We start from the raw sequence: 25,531 nt of genomic DNA, 5'->3' as shown, positions 1-25,531 counted from the left end.
TCTCTCTCTCTCTCTCCCCTTCTACACAAATCCTACCCCTTAAAGAATCTCTGTCTACATAAATGCATACAAATCTAACTTCAATAAAACTGCAAGTCTAACTCAACAACACTAATACTTGAGTAAAATGCAATAAAAAACTCAGTAAAGCTATGTAAAACAGCAGACATTTAGACTTCAAGTCTAACTCAGTAAAACACATTTGTATAAATACAGTTCCTACTGTTTATTCTTTCAGCCTTCTCAATGACTTAAAAAGGTATATTTCTTAACTTCATATTACATTGTATAACTTACATTTTATCTTACATATACATTGCCTAGAATTTCCTCCATAACACCCCTCCAACCAATCATAATACATTCAGCTTACATAATAAGACAATGAACCACAAAAGCAAAGTTCTTGTAATCTTTACCATAGTACTACAACTAACCAACCCCAGCAACATATTGCCAAAATATTAATCTCTCCAGAACAATTTAAACAGTTTACAATTCCTTACCATTGCTTCCTTACCCAGTCCATCAAAACTGACATGTTAAATGAATTTTTAGAATTCAGTAACATACTTACAATTTTATAACATGCTATCATTAATACTGCATACAACCCCAGTCTTACCCCTACTTCTCTCACAATACAATCCAAAAGCATGCTTACCATACCATCCCATTTAAATGTAGATTTCTTAGTGTTACGATAAAACTAATACAGTTTACCTGAAAGAGCTGCACCAGGGATGTAGAGGGATAAAACCCAAGCAGCTCAGTTAAATTAGCTACTCAAGTGTTTGGTGGAGTGACAGAGAGAATGAGAGTGTATATCCAAGGGGGGAGAGAGTATGCTGGTCGTCGATCTCTAGTGGAGCCCTGGCAGAGGCCAGATCTCACAGAGAGACAGAAAGCAAGAGAGAGAGAGAGAGAGAGAATACCAGGATGGGAGATGGGAGGATTGAGAGTATACATTAAAGGGGCATTCCCAGTGTTTAAAATGATGTCCAGGTTAAGCCGACAGAAGTCACACCCACTTCGACACGTCACTTTCATTCCCATCCACAATGTCATTTTACTTTCAAATATCCTGTAAATCCAGAGTTCCATCCTTGTTTCAGCTCCCAGGATAAACTAATCTTTGGACTTGTGTTCCTCTCCAACTTAAATTGGATTGGGGAATTATGCCCCCAGCTCCTGGCTCATATTTAAAACAAAGAAAGCTGTGTCTGGGAAAGGGACGTTAGTGTATACTAATTTTTAAATTTTGCATTACTCATGCATCTACAGTGCATTTGTCTAGTAGTATTCAGAAATCAGCACACATCAAACTAGAAGCTGAAAAAGGAATAGAAGAATGTGTCTACTATTGCCCCAGTCTTGTCACACACATACTTTCTATGGAATTACTAGCAGGACAAAAAGTCACTGCACCAGGTTAGCATTCAAAAATCAGAATACAGTAAAACATGAAAAGAAAGAGAAATATGCTTTTCACTATTGTTTGCCTGACTCAGATGTTTCTATAGTTAGAAGCCATGTCATAAAATCGTTGTAGATGGCCAGGATTCACAATCACCACAGAATAAAATATGAAATGAAAGAAACAAAAAAACTCTGTTTACTAATGTTTTATAAGCCTTGCATTAGTGATGTGCATTATAGAGTAGCAGCAGCAGTCAGGTCATAAAATGCCTGAAAGGCTACTTTTCCTCAATGGGTAAAATGCAGAGATTAAACTAATGAATGCCTTACAGGGAGAGCTGTTGTCATTGCAACTGCAATTTGAGATGGAATTTGGCTAACACCTTTGAAACTTCCTTCAGGCTCTCTTCCCCCACCCCCTCAGCCAAAGGTGAGCATGCTCAGAAAGGAAAACCTGAAATGTAAACAAAGGCTGAATCAAAGCAAAAAATCCCCGGGACTGTCCCTTTGAGAGTTATTCTCTATTGACTAACCGGCCTTCCATGATGATATCAGCATATGTGGGGAATGTTAGAGCAAGAAAAAAAATCCCTGAGCCAATCATTATGATGTGAGACAGTATTGTGGAGGAGGGATGGCTAATGGTGCTGCAATCAGGGGCAAGCATTCAGTTGCCATACGGCCATGGTTTGAAGGTAAGGCAGACTATCTCATTGCAGGATGGCTCCACCTTTCCCCCTGCAGCTTGCACTCTAATGAGAGAGCAGTCAAGGGACCAAAAAGAAGCAAAGTTGTTTGATATGATGCTGCCTTAAAACTATACCAGGTCCCCACTCTCTGCTGCTCAAAATAACCATTCACCCATTAAAATGACATTCCTGAATGCAGGTAGCATGCTCAATAAACCTGAAGATCCTGAAGCCTTTTTTCTGTATTCCCAACCCACAAATGATATAAGTTAATCTTGGATAAAAGCTCACACTTCAAATCCAAGTCATCATTTCCCAAGTTGCAACTGCAAATTTAACCTGACCTAGAAAATGAATAGAGGAAGGAACTCTTATTGTAATAAAAAAAAATTAAAAGTACTGCCCAGAGGCTAAATCACTTTGTGGAATACAAAGGACCATAATGGGCTTTTACTCAATATTCAGTTTGAAAATTAAAACATCCTTTATCTTTCTTTGGCATACCCCCCCCCCCCAACCTCTAATTATGATAAATCTGAAACCCTTTTGTAACAAATAATCAACCTTCCAAACCATTCAACGATATTATCATCTTGGGAAATGTTAATGTTAATGTACTATGTCCAGTCAAAAGTGATGCATAGTCTTATCTCACTGACAGTGGCCTTATCCAGCTCATTATAAACCTGACTTTAAATCAGGTGGTCAGTCACGCCTGGACCTTCCCATTACCATCATTGCTAATAACATGTTGTCTGTCTCCTTACTTCCTTCTTATTTCAATGATCACTGACCCATCACATTCAACCTTATCTCTCCCTCCAGGAAAAAAAGAAAAAAAATCCTCTCACACTAATTATCTTTATACATAAATCCCAAAAAATATCAAACCTTTACTTAAAGAACTCTTAAACATAAGCTGTTTACTACTCATTACAAACTCAAACCACACACAAGTAGCTCCAGCACAAATAATTCTACTTCTTCTTCTTCGATATAAACCCTTCCCAAAAATCACACAATGCATGAGACCTATATAAAACTTTTGGATAACCAGAGAATTAAAAACGTTTTACAAATTTAGTGACTCCATCTAGAAAGAATACAAAGCACCCCTATATAAAATATAATATATATAAACTGATAAAAATGTTTCAGCATTAGAAATGTAGACGTAACGCAACCAGAAGGCACAAATATGGGTACCTGTAATTACACCATATTGGAATTCAACACAATCAGAAGCAATTTGGTAGCATTGTCATTTAAGTTACAGGTTGTACACACTACAAAACCCCATTTCTGTATGACACAATAGCCTCCTCTACAGGAGACCTATCGCTTACAAATTTAACACATTTTCTAAACTTTTTCCCCCAAGCTGAAAATTATAAACCCAACCAACATTTTCCTGAGTGACTGTTTTATACCCCTCCCTTCTATTTCAGTTTATTAAGAAAAAAGATTCAACCTTTATTAAAAGAAATCACTACTAATACCCCCACAGAAACAGATGAAACACGTCCATGGTTTATTTTCCTATGCAAGATCCTGAAGTCTTTTTCTCTTTTCCCTACCCATATAAATCATAGCTATAGATGCTTAACCAATAATATCATGTCCAAATCATGGAAACAAGCGATTATAAAACTTACTACTAAAAATATCAAACCAAAGTCAGTAAATGATTTCTGACCTAATTCCATACTGTATACTCAGAAAAATATTTGAAAAATATGTATACTGTCAATTACATCCAAAAAACCCCAAACCAATATTCTGTCATGAAGAACATGAATTTTGGGCAGGGAAAGTAGAATGACCCGAATGTACACTCTCAGACAGTGATGGCGTTCAACTCAGCATAGGTACAGGTAAATAAACAGCTTCAGTATTGAAAGACATAACCAACACTTTTGATCTGGTGGTTCATTCACTAATGCTTTGGTCTCTAAGCTTCACAAAAGTAAGTAGTCAAGCCCTTCATCTGTTTAAAAATGTTCTAAATAACAAAACTTTCACAGATTAAAAAGCCCCAAATCTTCCACCATTGCGCTAAATAAGTTCCTGAAGGATTCATCATATATCCTACACTGTTTTCCCATTCATAGATAAAGTAACCTCCAACACATTCCATTTATTTTGCATGCTGATTACATAGGTGTTAACAGATTTTTGCCATTCACACTCCATTATCAAACTCCACTTATCAAAAGATTAAAGCTATAAAAAGAAAAACTAAAAAGGAAACATACAGACCATAAATGTATGTTTAAAACTTTTAGCTTTACTTTTATGAATTTTCAGAAGATGCATACTAAAAGACAAGCAACATTTAAATACATGCAAAGAAATGAAATGTGCTAACTTGTAATAACTGACCACTCACTAGTATAGTTTTTTGCACTGGGTAAATGTCTGTACTTAAAGCAAAACAACAGCCCCTAAGGCAAGACAATGTACCCAACACTTTAGTCACAGGTAACTCTATAGTCAGGCACACTGATGTCCCACTTACCAGGCTGAACAAGGATAAAATTACAGTCAGCTGCCTGTCGGGTGCCAGGATCCGCCACATAACACAAGCACTCAAGTCACTCCACAACAAGTACAAATACGACTCTGTCATTGTCCATGCTGGAGTAAATGACTTGAGACGTACCTCCCTGGACTACATGAAAAGAGACATGGAAGAGCTCTTGGATCATGTGACCCAGGCAGGTATGACCCTAGCCCTGAGTAGCATCCTGCCTTCACCCAGAATGATACCACAGTATAAGGACAAAATGATTGACTTCAACAATTGGCCAAGTTTCTGGTGTCATTCAAAGGGGATACAGTATTTGTCTGCCTGGGAAGACATGATCGACAAACCATGATGCTTTGCCAGAGATGGTCTGCACCTGTCACCCCTGGGATTCAGGTTACTGGCTAAAGCTCTTTCCACCCCTATAGTGCCTTTTTTAGGCATGGTTCAAAGGATAAAACCACCACCGTAACAGATACAAGCATGCAAAATCTGAAGGTAATGCTACTCAATGCTAGAAGTCTAAACCTCAAAATGCACTCTCTCAAGGCACTCCTAAAAATGGAGAACATCGATATCTGTGCAGTGACTGAGACCTGGTTCAAGGCTCCAGAGAGCACCCCTGCAATACCAGGCTACAATTCTTACCACACTTTTCGGCCACAAAACCAAGACCAAAACACTAAAGGTGGAGGAGTGTCCATATTCACCAAGGATATTCACACCTCCAGGCTAGTTGCCCAACACAATGCATCTGAAATTCTCCAGGTGCAGCTAACACTAGGTAAGACTGCAATCCAAACTGTAGCTTGCTACAGATCCCCCACCATACCCCAAGATTCTCACTACACCTTCCTAAACATACCGGAAAATATTAAGATACAACCAAACACCCTAATACTAGGTGATTTCAACTACCCTGCCATTAATTGGGAAAACTATTCGGGTACCAACTCCTTTTCCCAACGGTTCTTGGAATTCATAAATTCCAATGCCCTGGATCAACTAATCCATTGTCCCACCAGGGGCTCCAATATCCTAGACCTGGTCATTACCAACATGGGAGATAGATGCTCCACACCAGTGGTCACCCCCTCATTGGTCAGGTCTGACCATAAGCAAATCACCCTTGACATCCACATCCCACCCCCCCCCCCCAGTAAGGAAACCTCCTTAAAAAACTTCTCCAAAGCCAACTTCATGCTACTGAAGTCAGAAGTGACAAACTTCACAACACCCACGCAGATGGGATCTGGAAGTTCGACTGCAGAATCCTACACTAAGGCACTGTATGAGCACATCCACTCGTGCATGAATCGTGCCATCCCAAATAGAACCAAGATGCTCTTCTCCAAAAGAAGGAAGCCAATCTGGTGGTCCCCTGCTATAAACAAACTATACAACAGAAGGAAGAAACTGTTGCAGAAAAAGAGGAAAATCCCAGGATGCAAAAAACTCCCTCACCAGCCTCAGTAAGAAGCTGAGATCCCTCATAAAATCCTCAAAAGCTAGTTACGAAAATAAAATTGCCAAAGATTCCAAAGACAACCACAAGGCATTCTATAGTTATGTCAAGAATCTAAATGGCAATGCTCAGATCTGCTCTGAGCTACAACAGAATGGCATTATATATACACTGATCCCAAGGATATTGCCAATATCCTGGCAGATCGATTTAGTGCCAACTTCACTCCCCTCTCACCCCCTAAAGGGCCCATCTCAATACCAAAAGATTGCCAAATTCCGATAAAAACAGCCACACAGGTAGAAACAGCACTCTCCAAAGCTATGAATACAGCATCCATGGGACCAGATGACATCCCAGGCTGTGTACTACATGAACTACAAAATGAACTGGCACCCCACCTAAGTGTCATGTTAAATCATAGCCTCACCTTAGGCTTCATGCCCACTGAGTGGCGTACAGATACAATTATCCCACTCCACAAGGGAGGATCCACCTTGGATCCCGGGAACTACCGTCCCATCAGTCTGACAAGCCTGATCTGCAAGGGCATGGAATGCATTATCATGGAACTTATAAACAAAGACATTGGCAACCTCCAGACACTGGACCCCACCCAGTTTGGGTTTGTGAAGGGCCGATCTTGTCTCCTGAATCTGATTGACTTCTTCGAATCGGTCTCCAGAGCTGCGGACGAGGGTAAGGAGGTCCACACAGCCTATCTGGACCTCACCAAGGCCTTCGACACCATCCCCCACTCTGGAATCATAGATAAACTTACTAAGCTGCGCATAAATCCCTAAGTCACTCGATGGGTTGCCAACTGGCTTACTGACAGAATCCAGACTGTAAAAGTAGCCGACTCCAAAACCAGCTCCAGACAAGTGACAAGTGGAGTACCTCAGGGTTCAGTCCTGGGACCACTCTTGTTTGGCATCTGCTTCTCTGTAGTACAGGCCAACACTAAGGGACTCTGGCTAACAAAGTTTGCAGATGACTGCAAACTGGGAGCCATTATTGAATCCCCAAATGATGTGGATATTCTACAAAAGGGCCTTACAGAAACAGATGCCTGGTGCCAGAGCCATGGGCTCAAGCTTAATGCCAAGAAATGTATAGTCATCCCCTTTGGAAAAAACATGTACCCATGAACGACCACATAGGTGGCAGGACACTAAACATCGAAAGTGTGATGACAGACTTAGGGACACAAGTGGACAGTGGTCTCACTTTTGATAACCACATCGCCACAACAGTCAGGAAATCCTTCTACGTGGCACACCTCATCACTAAGGGCTTTTCATCCAGAAAAAAGGAGGTCATTGTCCCACTGTACTCATCCCACATTAGACCCATTATAGAGTATAATGCCCCATTTGGTATGTACCTCACAAGACATCTGCAACAGCTGGAAAGGCCACAGAAATACCTCACTAAAAGAAACACAGACCTAAAGCAGATGCCATATGCTGACCGTCTAAAAAACTCCAGCTATACTCTGTGGCATATCGTCTACTCAGAGGTGATCTCTGCTTAACATACAAGGCCATGTCAAACCCTGATTTGTTGGACATGCTCCACTTAAAGAAATACCAATCCCTCAGAGCCACATGCCCCAGGGATCTAAACTTTATCATCACAATGAACAAAACATGCTGGAGGGATAGGTTCCTGACCCAGAGACTCCCCATGCTCTGGAATAGACTACCCATACAAGTCAAGCAGAGCACCTCATTGGCCCTCTTCAAAAGGAACCTTGATGATTGGATGGGAGATAGGAAATTCACTCTGGGGATCATGTCAGTCACCCTGCTAGACAGGGGCCCAGAGAAGTAAATATTGTGGGAAAAAATTTCCAGGGAATTGTTATGGCTAGGCTTGCATAGGCCTTAGGGCCGATAGCCTAGTACCATCCTATGAACCTATGAAGCTCTAACAGCTTTCTAACTGGCTACAAAAATCATAAATTAATTTTACACACACACACACACACACACACACACACACACACACACACACACACACACACACACACACAATTAAAACCTTCGGGACAAATCCAAAACTCTCCCTCATACCTTAGGATTGTAAAATACTCTACAATTACCGAGAACCGTTACAGATAACCAAACATTTCAGGTACCTGGGAATCTAGTAAGACCAACGACTAAAGTTTCAATATCAGATAGAAAAAAAAGTAATGCCAAAATAAATAAATTCTGCTAAAAATCTCAACTTTGTATCCCCAGCAGTTAGACTGGCTATTGAAAAATTAGTTCTCTTAGCCCAGTTGAAATTTGGACTTTCTATAATTTCATCTGACTCCAAGAAGACCTTGACATCCCTTCAAACTGCAACGAACACATTTGCCAATTATCAGTCTGCCACCCAAAGATGGAAAAAGATCACCACTGTTCACTTCTTAAAAACTTAAAAGAACATATACATTACATGGTGGTCTTTTTCATTGTTATAAAATGCAATAAGTATAATTGCAAGGCTATTCTTAATGTTTTTGTAAGTTTTTTGCCTGTTTAATAATTCAAATAGTACAAATTAGACCGACCAGCTGACATTCATGGCAGCTAAGCATGACACCAGGGCAACATTTTATGTGGCTGTAAATATTTTAAACTACCAGCACCCCTTATTATCATAACCCTCACAATATAATTTCACTTACATGTCTTTTTTCTGAAACAAACAAATTTCAAAATAGAATCCTGATGACAGGATAATGTGGACTACAGTTCAGCTGTGAACTACACTAAACAGAGCAGACTTTTTAGTAGAAGTAAGATTTTTAGTAGAATTGATTATTTTTGGAAGTGGATACTACTCTACAGGGCTGAAGCCCCACTTCATTCATCCTAACTATGCTTAGGCTCACTACATATACACACCCTTCCCACTCACCCCTCTTACTCTACATTTAAAGTATCCATAGCTCCACCCACTGAGACCAAATCACAAAGGACTGTTACTCTCAACACCACTATAACATATTAGACAACTAAACCTCTCCCACATAATCCAACCTCCCATCTCATAACCCAATAAAATTAGCACTCTAACAATTCCTACTGCTGTTATCCCTCACTGTGGTAATAAGTCACAAGATATCACCACCAACTTTTACTTAATAACTCACCTCCAGAGTGTCACTGGAAATCACCCATGACAATGTAAACCAAGATGTTCCAATCTCTCCAACATTATATGAAACCAACTCTACGGAATTCCTGAAAATCAGTTACTCAGCTTATAACACATGGATCAATAAAATACTATAAAACAGAAAATCAAGTACAAATGGCTGAATAATAATCATCACACATACTTATCCTTAAAACCATTACCCCCCCCCCCCCCCCATCACCTTCATCAATTCTGACAATCAGGCAGGACTAACTCTGTTTAACATCAGTCTAAGAAATATTTATAACAAATTACATAAAGTTCATGCTTGGACCAGCCATAACTCACCTAATATCCTGGTGACCACAGAAATATAGTTCAAGAAGGAAACAAAAGACAGAGAAATCTCCCCCTCTGGATATAATATACTAAGGTTAGTTAGGCAAAACAAAAAAGCAAGTGGAGTAACAATACTCCACATATGCACTCTAGAACTGTCACACTACTCCATAATTCAAACATGCAGAGTTACTTATCTTACAGCTTAAGTTCAACAATCACAAAATACAATCATAACAGGCATATTCATACCTCCAGGCAATAGCATCCTTATCTGAGAATACATCCCCTGCTAAATCTCCAATAATTCGCAGCAAGAAACCATGACTGATATAAATACTGACTGGCACACAGTAAACTCAGATAACCCTTCTGATACAACACAGCTCTGCAGCTTTACAAAACTAATCAAGACCCCAGGTAGATTCCTTAAAACTACAACTAGGGAATCCACACTAGACTAGATTATCACGTCTCTACTCAAGAAAACAGCATCATATGGCACTCTGCTAAACACACTGACTGACCATCTCAGTACTTTTGCAATTTGATACCAAAACTTGAATTATAAGCTCCAGGACTATAATGCAGTGAGGAATCTCAACCATTTCCATACAGAAGCCCTCATTAAAGGTTTAAAATTATGTAACTGGGAATATTCTTAAACCCTACCACCTGATGATGCTGTGACACTATCCAACAAAATATTTTGAAGCACTATGAATAGACATGCATTTGTAATAACTAAAAGAGTTAATGCCAACTCTGCACCATGATTAACTAGGAGGACTAAAGAACTCATGATTGCTAGAGACAAAGCATGGAAAACGTGGGCAAAAAATAAAACACCAACATCTTAACAACAGTCCAGCTACTTAAAAAATCAAACTAAACAAAGCATAAGGCAGGATAAGAAAACCTATTATGAGTACAGTAGCTAGGGCGAGGTAAAGGGGGCAGCAGCTCTGGGCACAAAGTGCAAGGCGGTGTGATCAGCCAGTGCTGACCAGTCTTTAGTGCATTACCAGCATTTAAATACCAGTAATACATTTGCTGTCTGAACTGAAGTGCTTCAGCACTCCATATGTGACACACACATAAACTGTAGCAATTACGTTCTCTCTCACTCCCATTCCTACTTCTACTATTAAAAGTACCAGCATAAACTGAACCTACAAAAATGGCTCCCAACCAATAGCCTGCAAACTTGCTACTGATGCTCTAGCATACCCTGTCTCTATTTTCATAAATTGCTCAGTTAAAAAGAAGTGTGTCTCATCACTCTGGAAAACATCCTTCATCATACCCTTGTACAAAGTAGGTTCTACTACAGACCTCACAAATTACAAAGCAATAGCATTACTGTCCAAGGTGGAAAGATGTTTACATTCACAGCTCATTAATTACATTACAGCATTTAAAGCTTTTCTGTGAAACACAGCAGCACGGTTTCTGGCCTAATCACAGTATAACCACTGCCCTTCTGAGCTTCACTGACACAGTTAATTGCAATAGAATGCAGGCAGCCTGGTATTTGCACTCTTTTTCTTGATCTGTTTAAATCTTTTGACACAGTCTGTCACTAAGCCCATCTACATAAACTCGTCTCTTTTGGTCTTGCTGTATCTTCACTCCACTGGCTCCACAGCTACCTTGCAGACCGATAACAAGCAGTGAGATAGCATAATGATTTCTCTTCATTGAAACCTGTTCTCAGTAGGTCCTCCCCAAGGATCTATACTTGATTGCCTTCTATTAACCTATTCATAAATGACATGCACACTTGATGACTCACTTATCTGTGCAGACCTACCAATACTACAAGAAATCACCCAGCAATCATCTTCATCCACAGAATCTTGGCTGGACAATTCCCAATTTCTCTTGAATCCAAAATAGAAAAACTCATTCTATATATCCCAAACTATGACCAAAAATAAAAGTATATATCTACTGTAACTTCATCAAACAACACAAAAACAGAAATGGTTACACATACAAAACTACTAGACTTGACCATAGATAACCAGATGAAATTCAAGCAATGGATGCTGAGTGAATCAAACCATGGATCACTGGACCACAGGAAACAATTCATTAACAACTCTTTAATCATCTGTGCCAACCGCCCATCTCAGTACTCAGGGTTTTGCAAGTTATTTAGTGGGCAATCAGAGGGAGTAATGGGAGTGGTACCATTCTAGCGCTGAGCTTAGGGAACGATAATCAGAGGGAGTAATGGGAGTGGTACCATTCTAGCACTGAGCTTAGGGAACGATAATCAGAGGGAGTGATGGGAGTGGTACCATTCTAGCACTGAGCTTAGGGAACGATAATCAGAGGGAGTGATGGGAGTGGTACCATTCTAGCACTGAGCTTAGGGAACGATAATCAGAGGGAGTGATGGGAGTGGTACCATTCTAGCGCTGAGCTTAGGGAACGATAATCAGAGGGAGTGATGGGAGTGGTACCATTCTAGCGCTGAGCTTAGGGAACGATAATCAGAGGGAGTAATGGGAGTGGTACCATTCTAGCGCTGAGCTTAGGGAACGATAATCAGAGGGAGTGATGGGAGTGGTACCATTCTAGCGCTGAGCTTAGGGAACGATAATCAGAGGGAGTAATGGGAGTGGTAACATTCTAGGACTGAGCTAAGGGAATGGTATTTCATGATCAGAGGGAGTAATGGGAGTGGTAACATTCTAGGACTGAGCTAAGGGAATGGTATTTCATGATCAGAGGGAGTAATGGGAGTGGTAACATTCTAGGACTGAGCTAAGGGAATGGTATTTCATGATCAGAGGGAGTAATGGGAGTGGTAACATTCTAGGACTGAGCTAAGGGAATGGTATTTCATGATCAGAGGGAGTAATGGGAGTGGTAACATTCTAGGACTGAGCTGAGGGAATGGTATTTGATGATCAGAGGGAGTAATGGGAGTGGTACCATTCTAGGACTGAGCTGAGGGAATGGTATTTGACAATCAGGGGGAGTAATGGGAGTGGTAACATTCTAGCGCTGAGGGAATGGTATTATTCTTGGTGGCAGACTATAAAGATTGAAACATTATAGCATCTCATGGTGGGTGTTTTGTGTATGGTCGGAGGCAAAGTACAAGGCACAACAGAATGTATTTTTGAGCTTCTCAGAAGATTGCTGAGATTAGTATAATAATAACAATATATATAAATATATAATAACAATAGTTTATGGTTAATGTTTCAGACTATTTATCAGCTTGAAAGATGGATAAAGGTAGACATAAAGAAGCTTGAGGGTGGAGGATAATTCAGGCTGAAAGCCATTGATGTCTTCAATTACTGGGTCAGTCAGGAAATAAATCCTTTTTTATTTGTTTTGTATTTAATTTTAAGCTAGAGCCTTTAACATATTTATCATTAGAATTGAAAGAAGAGAGAAATTTAGTTTTGATTTGAGTGAATGACTTGTAGAAGAAAACTAGGCTGATGGTACTGGCACATTGTTGCACACTGAGCATATTATTCACAAATATAACAAATAACACAAAATACTATCCTGTCGTATAACCTGTAAAGCAAAGAGAGGGTGAGGAACTATATGTAGCAAAGTGTAAGATTTTATATAAAACAAGGTACAATGCAAGGTATAAAGCAATTGACAAAGAAATGGAATTTCTTGTAGGCAATGTTAACCATAGGGGCAGAGTACAGGTACTAAGACGTGTGGAAGCTAAGTGAAGGATCTTACAGAAATGGTAAAGTGCCCCAATCAGAGTGGTAAACAGAACAAAATATGGTAGCTTTAAATGCCATTCTTTCAGAAGTGGGACAGTTTTCATGAAAGAATAGTGCACCCTTCTAAAGGACATTTTGGATGCATGATGTTAAGGAAATGATTAAGATGGAACCATGCAGGACATGTTGCTTAAAACAGATATAACCCTAAAAACAAGACAATGGAAAATCATGATGGTATCATTTACCTGTTTGCAGTTACTTAGTGTAAAAACAAAACTACAGGAGTACCAAATAAGGAAATGATTCTGTATATTAGAAGGGTGCACTCTGATATAATGGATAACATTTCCAAGAAATACATAAATCAGTAAACGAGGGAGAAGTTTTATTAAGAAAACTTGGTGGAAAACAAAAAAAAAACATAAGGACAGATGAAAAGGTGAAATGTTACACCAGGGTACATGTGAGCACATGCCCCCCATGAAACTGTGCGCCCCAGTGAGTACCCCAGTCCTTGGAATCAGGGCTGAAATCATGACAATGTGAATGGTGCTAGCAGGGGACACAAAAGTTAAAAAACAGGAAAGAAGAGCAGTCCACTTGGCTGCTCTGTTTTGTTTCCAGTTTCTTGTCCCTTTTATTGGCTGAAATATAGAGTATTTGAGTCACTGAGGGAGGTATCCTGGATCTTAAACAGAGAAGCAAGGAAGCAGCTAAGGTAGTCTTTTCTTTATATGGGTCCCCAAGATCCCTCTTACCTGAAACCCAAAAGATCGAGATGAAAATCCGCAACAATGACAAATCACTAACGGTAACTAACCACTTGGCCATCTTGCTGACCTTTGCCCCTTATCTCTGCTGTAGTGCGATCTTGGAATTGGTATATTTAGTTGGGGTTGGGGTGGGTGTTTTTGTGCTTCAGTGTTAGTGTGTTTACGGGTTGGGTGATCGTTTACTTACTGTTAGTGTTTTGCTGGTGTTCTGGGTGGTCGGTCTTCCTCAATGCCTTTTTTTTCGTCTCACTCTTTTGGATTTCAGGTAAATGGGATTTGGGGTTTCTAAGGGGGATCCATATATATATATATATATATATATATATATATATATATATATATATATATATATGTGTGTGTGTGTGTAGGTTCATAGGTAGGTACAAGGCTATCTGCCTGAGGGCATTTATAAGCCTAGCCAGAGTGTGTCGGCTTTCACCGCCCCATTGATTAATTAACGGATCCTCTGTCAAGCAGAGCCAATGAAGTGATCCCAGGGGTGCATTTTCTGTTACCCATCCGCTCGTTAAGGTTTCTCTTGAAGAGTGTTAGTGAGGGGCTCTGCCTGATGTAATTTGGAATTTTGTTCCAAAGCAAGGGGAGTCTCTGTGACAGGAATCTATCCCTCCAGCATGTTCTATTTATTGTTGTGGCGAGGTTTAACTCACTAGAGTGCATGGCTCGCAGTGACTTAGATTTCTTTAGGTGGAGCATGTCCATCAATTCTGAGTTGGACATGGCTTTGTAAGTCAGGCAGAGATCACCTCTGAGTAAGCGATATGCCACTGAGTACAGCTGGAGTTTTTTCAGTCGGGTTGCATAGGACATATGTTTGAGGCCAGTAATCCTCTTGGTGAGGTACTTTTGTGGGCTTTCCAGCTGTTGGAAGTGTCTTGTGAGGTACATCCCAAATGGGCATTGTACTCTGTGATGGGTCTAATGAGTGATGAGTAGAGGGGCACTATAACCTCTTTATTTCTAGTTGTGAACCCTTTGGTAATTAGATGGGCCACATAGAAGGATTTCCTAACTACTTTGGCAATATGATTGTCAAAAGAGAGATTACTATCTACCTGGGCCCCCAGATCTCTTATTACCTCTTCTGTATTAAGGGGGCTGCCACCTATGTGGTAATTCATGGGTGTTTTGTTTTTCCCAAATGGGATGACTATGAATTTATGGCATTTAGCTTGAGGCCATGACTTTGACACCAGGTGTCTGTCTCAGTAAGGCCCTTTTGGAGGATGTCCATGTCAGCCAGAGAGTCAATTATGGCTCCCAGTTTGCAGTCATCGGCGAACTTGCTTAGCCATAGTCCTCCTGTGTTTGCCTGTACTTCTGAGAAGTATATGCCAAACAGTAGGGGTCCCAGGACCAAGCCTTGCAGGACACCACTTTGTGACTGGTTTGGAGTCGGACCTGGAGCCCGCTATTCTTACCGTGTGAGTTCTGTCTGTAAGCCATTTGGCAACCCATCTCGTGACATAGGGGTTTATGTTCAGGTTGGTGAGTTTTTCTGTAATACCCGAGTGGGGAATGGTGTCGAAAGACTTGGCGAGGTCAAGGTAGGCTGTGTGAACCTCCTTTCCCACGTCTATGGCCTTGGTGACTGTCTCAAAGAAGTCAACCAGGTTTAGTAGGCATGATCTGCCCTTAACAAAGCCGAACTGGGTCAGGCCAAGTGTTTAGAGGTTCCCAATTTCTTTGTTAATGAGTTCCATGATGATGCGCTCCATAGCCTTGCAGACCAGGCTAGTCAGGCTTATGGGGCGATATTTACCAGGGTCAGTTGTGGCCCCTCCTTTGTGGAGAGGAATAACCATTGCTGTGCATCATTCTATGGGCACATAGCCTGTGGAGAGGCTGAGGGTGAACAGCATGTTTAGGTGGGGGGGGTTAGTTCGTTCTGTAGTTCGTGCAACACGCAGCCTGGGACACCATCTGGTCCCATTGATGCTGTGTTTTTGGCTTTTGAAAGGGCTGTTTTCACCTGTGCATCTGTGATTTTTGGGACACTACACTTTTCCGGTATTGTTGTGGGTCCTTTTGGAGGTGAGGGGGGTGAAGTTTGCACTGAATCTATCTGCCAGGACGTTGGCAATACCAGTAGGTTCAGCATATTTTGTGCTATTTTGCACTAGTTCAGTGCATATCTGCGAGTTACCACTTAGATTCTTAACATAGCTAAAGAAGGCTTTGTGGTTATCTTTTGAATCCTTGGCTATTTTTCTTTTGAAGTTAGCTTTGGATGATTTCATGAGGGACCTTAGTTTCTTACTGATACTGATCAAGGATGTTTTCCTTCTTGGGATTTGCTTTTTTTTCTGAACTAGTTTCCTCCTTCTATTGTATAGTCTGTTTATTGCAAGGGTCCACCAAAATGGTTTCCTTCTCTTAGAGGAGTGAGTCTTGGTTTTGCTAGGGATGGCACGATCCATGCATCCTTCTAGGTGCTCATAGAGTGCATTTGTAAAGGTTTCTGCATCTTGGGCAGCATTATCCTTTAGCGTGGGGGTTGTGAAACTTGCCACCTCTATCTTAAGTAAAGTGAAGTTTGCTTTAGAAAAGTTTTTTACTGTGGTTTCCTTAGTTGGGGGTGGTGGTGGGGTGTGGACATCCAGAGTGATTAGTTTATGATCTGATCTAACCAGTGACGGGTTGACCTCCGGTGTGGAACACCTGTCGCCTATGTTGGTGATAACCAGGTCCAATATGTTTTCACCTCTGGTAGGGGAGTTTACCAGCTGATCCAGGGCATTTGAGTTGATGAATTCCAGGAAGCACTGGGCCTGGGAATTTGTACTCGAATACTTTTCCCAGTGAATGGTAGGGTAATTGAAATCACCCAATATCAGGGTGTTCATGAGGACCTTCATGTTATCCAGTGTCTCCAGAAAGGTGGAGTGGTGGTCCTGGGTCATGGAGGGTGATCTGTAGCAAGTCACAATTTGCATTGCAGATTTGCCTGATGTTAGTTGCACATGGATGATCTCAGAGGTATCATGCTGCGCCACTAACCTGGAGGTGTAGGTATCCTTGATGAATATGGATACACCTCCTCCTTTTGTGTTTTGGTCTGTGTTCTGTGGCCGAAACATGTGGTATGAGGTGTAACCTGGTAGTGCTAGGGTGCTCTCTGGAGCCTTGAACCAGGTTTCAGTTACTGCACAGATGTCGACGCTCCCCATACTGAGGAGTGCTTCGAGCGCATGCATTTTGAGATTTAAACTCCTGGCGTTGAGTAGCATAACCCTCAGTTTTTTGTTAATTGCGCTGTTTATGGAGGTGTGTTTGACGTTTGAGCCTTGCCTAAAAAAGGCACTATGGAGGCAGCAAGAGCCATGGCCAGTATTAGAAAGCCTAGGGGTGACAGGTGCAAGTCGTCTCTTACGAAGCACCGTGGCTTGTCAAGCATGTCATCCCAGGCTGATAGACACTGGATCCCCTTTGAATGACACCAGAAGCTTAACCAATTGTTGAAATTGATCATTTTTTCTTTATACTGAGGTATCATTCTTGGTGAGGGCAGGATGCTACTCAGGGTCAGGGTCATACCAGCCTGGGTTACATGATCAGAGAGCTCTTCCATGTCTCTTTTCATGTAGTCCAGGGAGGTGCATCTCAGGTCATTCACACCAACATGAACAATGACAGAGTCATATTTGTACTTGTTCTGGAGTGACCTGAGTGCTTGTGTTATGTGGCGGATTCTGGCTCCTAACAGGCAGCTAACAGTAACCTTCTACTTGTCCAGCCTAGTGAGTGGGACGTCAGTGTGCCTGACTACAGAGTCAATTATTACTAGTGTGTTAGGTATGTTATTTCGCCTAAGGGCTGTGATTGTGCAGCACACTGATTTTGTGTTTTATGTGTTGTCTGGTTTGTGACAGGAACTGCAGGTTGTTTGGGTGTCTGCTTTGGAGGTCTCTGATGCTTTTGCAGGTTTTTATTTAGAGTCTCCGAGTATGTTTTTGTGTATTTATGTCTATTTTTTGCCAGTGCTGTTTTAGTGGGTCTGTGTGCGGCTGGAGGTGTGGTGCAAGTGTTAACCTTCTCCACTTGACTGTCTGTTCCAGGCTTGGGGGGAGACAGCTTAGCCTCCAGTTTGGCTTTATAATTGCATCTCTCGCATATGTTAGTGTTTTGTGGTAGGAGGAGAGGGTTGTCTGTGTACATAAGGCAGTTGTAACATTGCCTCAGAACACCCAAATTCACCAGCTGGACTGGAGAGTGCACCTGAAGTTGCCCTTTGGTCATGCCTAAATAGTAGGATGAGCTGCTTAGTCGCTTGGTTGGTGAGGGGTGAATAAAGAGCCTTGCCCTGCTGGGCAATCAGTGTCAGGGTATATTAGTGCTTGCTATTAGGTCTGAGCAAGTGCTGGGCTGTAAGATGCTTTTTGAGTGCTTAGGTTGATAGTTAGACTAGTTTCAAGGGAAAAACTGAAGAGGAGACTTAGTGGAGCCGGGAATAATTTAACCGAAGCTAGCCGGCACTGCCTGGTGCGCAAAACCATGCAAACACAGTTTTTATAGTAGGGAAATGAAAGAGATAGAAATTAGCCCAAAATGGCCAATAAACTATTAACTTCTGGGCTGGAACCACTCCTCCAGGGACAGATAGGTTGCTCAAAGCTCCCCTCTCTCACAGGTGAACAGAGAAACTTCCTTCTATCCAAGTAAGGTATGGGCAACTCAGAAACTAGTATCACAGTCCTGAATTCAGCACTAGCCTGAAAACTGGACTATACTATCTTAGAAAGGTGGGAAACAAGGAATTTTTTTTTTTTTTTTTTTTTTTTTTTTGTATTTTTGAAAAGATAAGGCAAAAACAGTAAAAAATACACTTAAAACAGCTTTAAACTTTAAAGCTTTAAAATATATAGATAGATAAAAATCTATATGCATACATACACACACACACACACACACACACACACACACACACACACACACACACACACACACACACACACACACACACACACACACATATATGTTACTCAAAGAAAACCAGAATACTTAATAATCACTCATGAAGAACCCTTGGAGTCCAGGAATAGATGCATAGTCCAACTTTAATGGCTGACAGGCCAAGTCACCTCACCAGCAAACCAGGTTTCGCCTTAATGTCATCAGTGCATGTATTGGAAGGTACCCTCCCCCTTATTTATACATATTCTTTTAAAGCGACAGTCTGCATTTTTGTCCTGAATACATATACCCCACATGATAGAAATCAGTGGAGCAACATTTTTTACACATTATCAATGGAAAATGTTGTTCCAGTGATAATGTGCAAAAGGACAAAAAGGCAGACTGTCGCTTTAAAAGAATATGTATAAATAAGGGGGAGGCCACCTTCCAATACATGCACTGATGATGCTAAGGCGAAACCTGGTTTGCTGGTGAGGTGACTTGGCCTGTCAGCCATTAAAGTTGGACTATGCATCTATTCCTGGACTCCAAGGGTTCTTCATGGATGATTATTAAGTATTCTGGTTTTCTTTGAGTAACATTTATTGCTGAAATACTGGGCATCTTTTATCACCATGCACCGTGTTTGGTGTCTTTGGCAGAATATTAGCGAGTGCTGGTGATTATTTTCTACAATACAAGACGACGGGGAATCATTTGTTATTTGCCAGCCGAATTATTGGTTTATTTTGGAGTTTGAAGGAGCACTGTGCAACTTTGAGTTATGAAAATTCATTTTGTGTTTACTGGAAGGCTGATCTTTTTAGCGATAGAACTGTACAAGGTGAAACGCTATTTTGTATTAGCTGATTAGTCATTCCCCACCATAATCATGAAACAATTTACTGTTGGCATTGAAAAACTGATTTTTTGAATGGTGTGCAGATCAAGCGGGTTTGAAAGGTTTATGGCCTGATATTAAAGGTGTGGATTATTTGTAATACCAGTCGAAGAACGATATTATTACCATTGAGAAGAAAAGGGGTCACTGAATACTGGCACAATTCAGGAGTACACAGACCAGTTGGGTTTGTGTTGGCTTCTACTTTTGGATATACAAGGTGACAATTGTTAGGTTTTCTTTTTATGGTGGGGGATGTATTTCGGCTTTTGTGTTGGTCATTGCACTTGGGGCATTTGTTTGGTGCAAGTTTGGTGGGCCTAGTGGGGCTCATGAATATAGGCAATAAGCCTTCTGGTAACACCGTGCAATAGACTGCTTGGCTGGACTCTTTTGGGCCTTGGAAGCGGCCGTTCTTTGAACTTTTTGAATATTTCAAAATATTGGGATTTATGAAACCTAACGATTCATTGTGAATGTTTAAACATGGACTATTGATACCATTGAAGACATAAAAAGACATTTCTAATATTGTATGCGTAGGGATTATATTATGAATGATAATTTTATACCAGAAGTTTTTGTTTCATTTTACTAACAACATAGATATGGAGGGGTACTGATTTAATAGTGCATTTAACAGATACAAAATATTGTACAGGCCTATACTAATGCACAAAATGTATTGGGATTTTTAACTTGCAGGGTGTTTCATCATATGCAAGTGTTTATCAGTATCATTAGCATGAATTAGTATTATAATCCAGCACTACACTTTTAGAAATGATGTATTACAATAAGCCATGTATAATAATTAAGCTGAAGAGTTAGAGTGATAAACCAATAGGTTAATTTAATAGTGAGGGCCAGGTAGTCTGTATGATTTATGAACTCATGACTTTTTGAAACAATAATTCTTGTATAATATATATTAAGCAATATTTATATAACTTAATAAGTCGTAGTGGGTGTGTGCCAGGAATAGAGACCTACGGCAACTTTAATTAGGCTTGATAAAATTGACAGAAGCACATAATTTGAAACAAGTTTTAGACAGGCTAGCCACAGATGTGGATGATTTATCATCATTTAGTATGGAAGGGAGTGCCCCCCCCCCAGTGAAGCTAGTTCTAGAACTACAGGACTGGAGCAACAGTTTGAGGAGTTGATTAATAGTACTAGAAAGGTACGGTCCAATGTTTGGCATTGTAAGCTGTTAAAAGCATATTTAAAAGCTGAAATAGCCCCTAGGGGTCTAAGAATTTATGTGGAACCAGGGGTAGGGTCTGATAATCAGGAATTTATGAAAAAATGGCATCAGATACAGCAGATCGCATCTAAGATGTTTATTAAACGTTTAATAGACTACTATGAACAACAACAGGTACCGTTGGCCCTCAAGTTAAACAAATGTTATGAGAAAAGTATTAGCCATACAGCTGAAATCGGTTATCCAGATAGATATGCTAACTATGTGAAAGAAATAAATAAGTATGAAAAAGAGCTGCAGGAAAGAAAGACTAAAAAATATCAAAGAGAGCTTAATGATTATAAAAACCAAACTACTTATTCTTGGAAGAAGGCAAAAAGAACTGTAAGGTTCAATGACAATCAGAAGAGCAGTAACAGGCCAAAAATAAAATGATGGCTAGATCCATATTAAGAAAAAACTTAGATTTTTTTAGCAACTCTGAGTTGTCATCTGGGTATTCCAATACAGGTACAGAAAATGAGGGAACTGAACCTCAAGCAGTAATTTCTCCTACACCTAAGAGATCCATGGGCCCTTTAGGAGGGGAGGCAGAAAACATAGGCATAGAAGGGATAGAAGAAATGTTCAACCAGATATTGGCAACATAGCAGATGGCTCTTGGGGTTTTACTCAACCCCATGAAGCTGAAAATCAGTTGGTGGTTAATCTTACGGATTAAATTTTACTGAACTTGAAATAAGGGTCCTGAAAAAAAAGGTTTGGGATATGTACCTACCACTTATGTGTCACATTTTGATGTGGTTCAAGATCTGAAAACTTTTTATCATAATTTGAATTTAAAATATTTTTTGCACACAGACCCCCCCCCCAGATATGCTTCATAGAGAAACAGAAAATTTTATATTTAAGAAATCTAATTTTCAACCACCATACAATGGGGTGGTTAAAGTTTTTGAACAAGTGTTACATGATCTACAAATAAACCAAAACGATGTGTTTAAACAGGGTACACATAATTTGACTAAGGAAGAAAAAATAGCCCTTAAGAATTTATAACAGAATAATAATTTGATTATTACTAGAGCAGATAAAGGGGGTGCTACGGTAGTGTGGAGTAAAACAGATTATAATAAGGAAGTGGAGAGCCATCTTGGTGGGGCCACATCCTATTGCAGCCTCCCATTGGATCCCGCTAGAGATTTCAAAGAAAAGATAGATGAGGTATTAAAGCAGGCAGTTCAAGGTAGGGTGCTTTCTAAGGCTTTGTCCACACAGCTGATGGTAGATGATCCTAACCCTCAGTATTTTTATCTGGTACCCAAAATTCATAAGCAAGTGATTCCTCCCCCAGGGTGTCCAATAGTGGCTGGACGTGCTTCTGTGATAGAACCATTGTCCGAATATTTGGAATGTAAACTTAAACCCCTCTTGGCATATGTTACAGCCTGCATAAAAGATACAAACCAATTTCTATTGTTGATGAGTGATTTACATATTTCCCATGAAACATATATGGGTACTTTAGATGTCTGTGCTTTGTATACCAGCATCCCTCATGAGGCAGGTACAAGAGCAGTTAAACATTGGATGGGGATGTCTGGTAAATACGATGAGGTGGAAAAGGAATTTTTGCTAACTGTATTAAAATTGGTATTCGAGCATAATTCCTTTACATACAATAAGGCATGGCATTTACAAATCAAGGGCACCAAGATGGGTGCAACTTTTGCACCCATATATGTGGACCTTTTTATTGTTTTTTTTTTAATGTGACATAATATATAGTAGCAGAAACAAGTTTATGGAAAATCTCAAAATGTGGCGTAGATATTTGGATGACTGCTGGGTCATCTGGGCAGGGGACACCCGAAAATGGCATGAATTTGTGGAAAATTTAATTTCCAATGAATATGGTATTCATTTTAGTGGTAAAATTGATTTACACACAGTTGAATTTTTGGATGTAAAAGTTATCAAAGCCATGGATGGCACAACGGATACTACCTTGTATAGGAAACCTTTCTCCAAAAACTCATTACTGCATGCCAACAGCAGTCATCCTCGCCACATAACTTCTAACATTCCTAAGGCCCAATTTACTAGAATCCGTAGGATTTGCTCAAAGGCAGATGAGTTTAGGGTACAGGCCAAGCAGCTAAAGGCAAGATTTCTAGCTAGGGGATATGACCATAAAATGGTGGATGAAGCATTAAAACAAGCAGGGGTTCAGTCTAGGACTCATTTATTGAAGGACAATGCACAAACTAATATTACTACAGATGATCAGGTAAGGTTTATTACAAAATATGGGTCTAATGTTTTTAAGATTAGACACATTATTGCAAAACATTGGCATATTTTGAAATGTAATCCACATTTCGATACACTGTTAGGCAATGATTGTAGTTTTGGTTTTAGAAGAGGGAGAAAAATAAGAGAACATTTGTCAGGTTTCAAAAAGGGATATGTAAAGCAAGACACAAACACCAACTGTTTAGTGGTAGGAAGCACCTTTTGTGGGCACTGCATATATTGTAAACGAATATCTAAGACCAAATCATTCACTTCTGTTAACACTTCAAAAGTGTATGACATCCGTCACTTGATCACATGTGCAACAGAATAAGTAGTATACATGGCAGTTTGTCAGTGTGGCTCCTTCTATATAGGGCAAACATCTCTTAGCTTTAAACAACGTATAGCTTTACACATTAGTGATATAAATTGTAGACAGAACAGAAGTGCAGTATTTAAGCACATATTGGTGCATCCTACAGCACATTTTGTTTTTATGGGCATAGATAAGGTGGTAGGTGAAAATTTATCTACAACACATAAACATAAAATCCTTATGAAATAAGAGAGACAATGGATAGTTAATTTAGGAGCCCTATTTAAACCTGGATTGAATGACCATTGGTAATTTAGGTTACAATTTATTGGATTTTTTTGTATATGTCGCTTCTTTCTTATTGTTTCACATGAAGTATGATGTGTAAAAATTGTTGGATTGTATGTATAAGTAGCATCTTTCTCATTGAAATAACGATGGATAAACTTGTTTCATATGATGTATGATGTGTAAAAAATGTTGTTCCAGTGATAATGTGTGAAAAATGTTGTTCCACTGATTTCTTTCATGTGGGGTATATGTATTCAGGACAAAAAGGCAAACTGTTGCTTTAAAAGAATATGTATAAATAAGGGGGAGGGCACCTTCCAATACATGCACTGATGACGTTAAGGCGAAACCTGGTTTGCTGGTGAGGTGACTTGGCCTGTCAGCCATTAAAGTTGGGCTATGCATCTATTCCTGGACTGCTAGGGTTCTTCATGGATGATTATTACGTATGCTGGTTTTCTCTGAGTAACATATATGTACACATATATATATATATATATATATATAAATAGCTATATACATACAGATCTATATATATCTACACCTATAAACAAGCCATTGCAGTGCTTGAACCTCAGACATCAGATCAGACAGTTAGACCTCTCTGCTGGTGAACTAGTTATCCTTGGACCATTTTCTGGTAATGCCCATCAGAGTTTCATAGTATGAGAAAATACACACAAAAAGCTCTTTTCCCCCCTACTTTTTCCCCTTCTTCTATTTGTTAGCACCTCCTCATTAACTCATTCACCTCCAGTATAGCTCTTTTGAGTGAGTACTTTTAACTCCCAGTGGGTGTGGCTTGAGCCTTTAAAAAATGAAGTTATTAGGTTTCACTTCAAATATTCATATCTCCGGAAACTGTTACTAGAAAACTGTAAACGGCAAACTAATCAGGTTAAATTAATCTTTACATTAATGGCATTCATTCAGCTTGATACTTGAAACTGGATTTTATAAGCCAAAACAAACACAGTGAATATTAATTTTGTAATGTTGTATCAATAGCTTATGATATCTCAGTAACTACTCAAGCAAGACACATACTGCCAGCAGAATTTTTTTCATACAGCTGTGAGCTTTCATATGAGCTGTGCAGTTCTGTCTGTTTTACCTGAAAGCTGAGGTAGAGAAATATGAAAATTATTACAATACAAATAAATAGTATACAAATAATATTTAGTATCACTTTAGCTGAATTAGACAGAAGTCAAACATCAATACAATCATGTTTGCCGTCATGTATGCTTCAAGATAAAATATCCTGATACCTTGTATGTGGCATGGTTTTGGAATATTTAATGCAAATATGAGCAAGTAATATTTGACGCCTAGAGGTGTCAGTAGGAGGAAACTGCAGAAATGCCTGGAGGCGCACTTGGCTGCAATGACTTGCTGAGGTTCATACAGTAGGAAGAAGAAATAATCAAACACTGTATTCTTGACTACATGGAAGCAGCTTATTAACAACTTAGAGTCTTACTCCTTTGCATTAACTGTCAAATTTTCATTAACTTCGTCATTTCTTTGAT

General features: G+C 39.8%; 1 protein-coding gene across 4 annotated transcripts in view; it reads right to left on the bottom strand.

Annotated features, from left to right (window-relative positions):
• The window catches only part of LOC122809006 (membrane-associated guanylate kinase, WW and PDZ domain-containing protein 3-like), a 1,354,602-nt gene that overhangs the window by 859,694 nt on the left and 469,377 nt on the right, over positions 1-25,531 (bottom strand). The window lies entirely within an intron of this gene.

This window comes from Protopterus annectens, chromosome 8.part0 (genome assembly GCF_019279795.1).
Source record: "Protopterus annectens isolate FY-2018-M chromosome 8.part0, PAN1.0, whole genome shotgun sequence".
Lineage (NCBI taxonomy): Eukaryota > Metazoa > Chordata > Ceratodontiformes > Protopteridae > Protopterus > Protopterus annectens.
The sequence above is the reverse complement of the archived record's forward strand: the minus strand, read 5'-3'. Positions and strand labels throughout refer to the sequence as shown.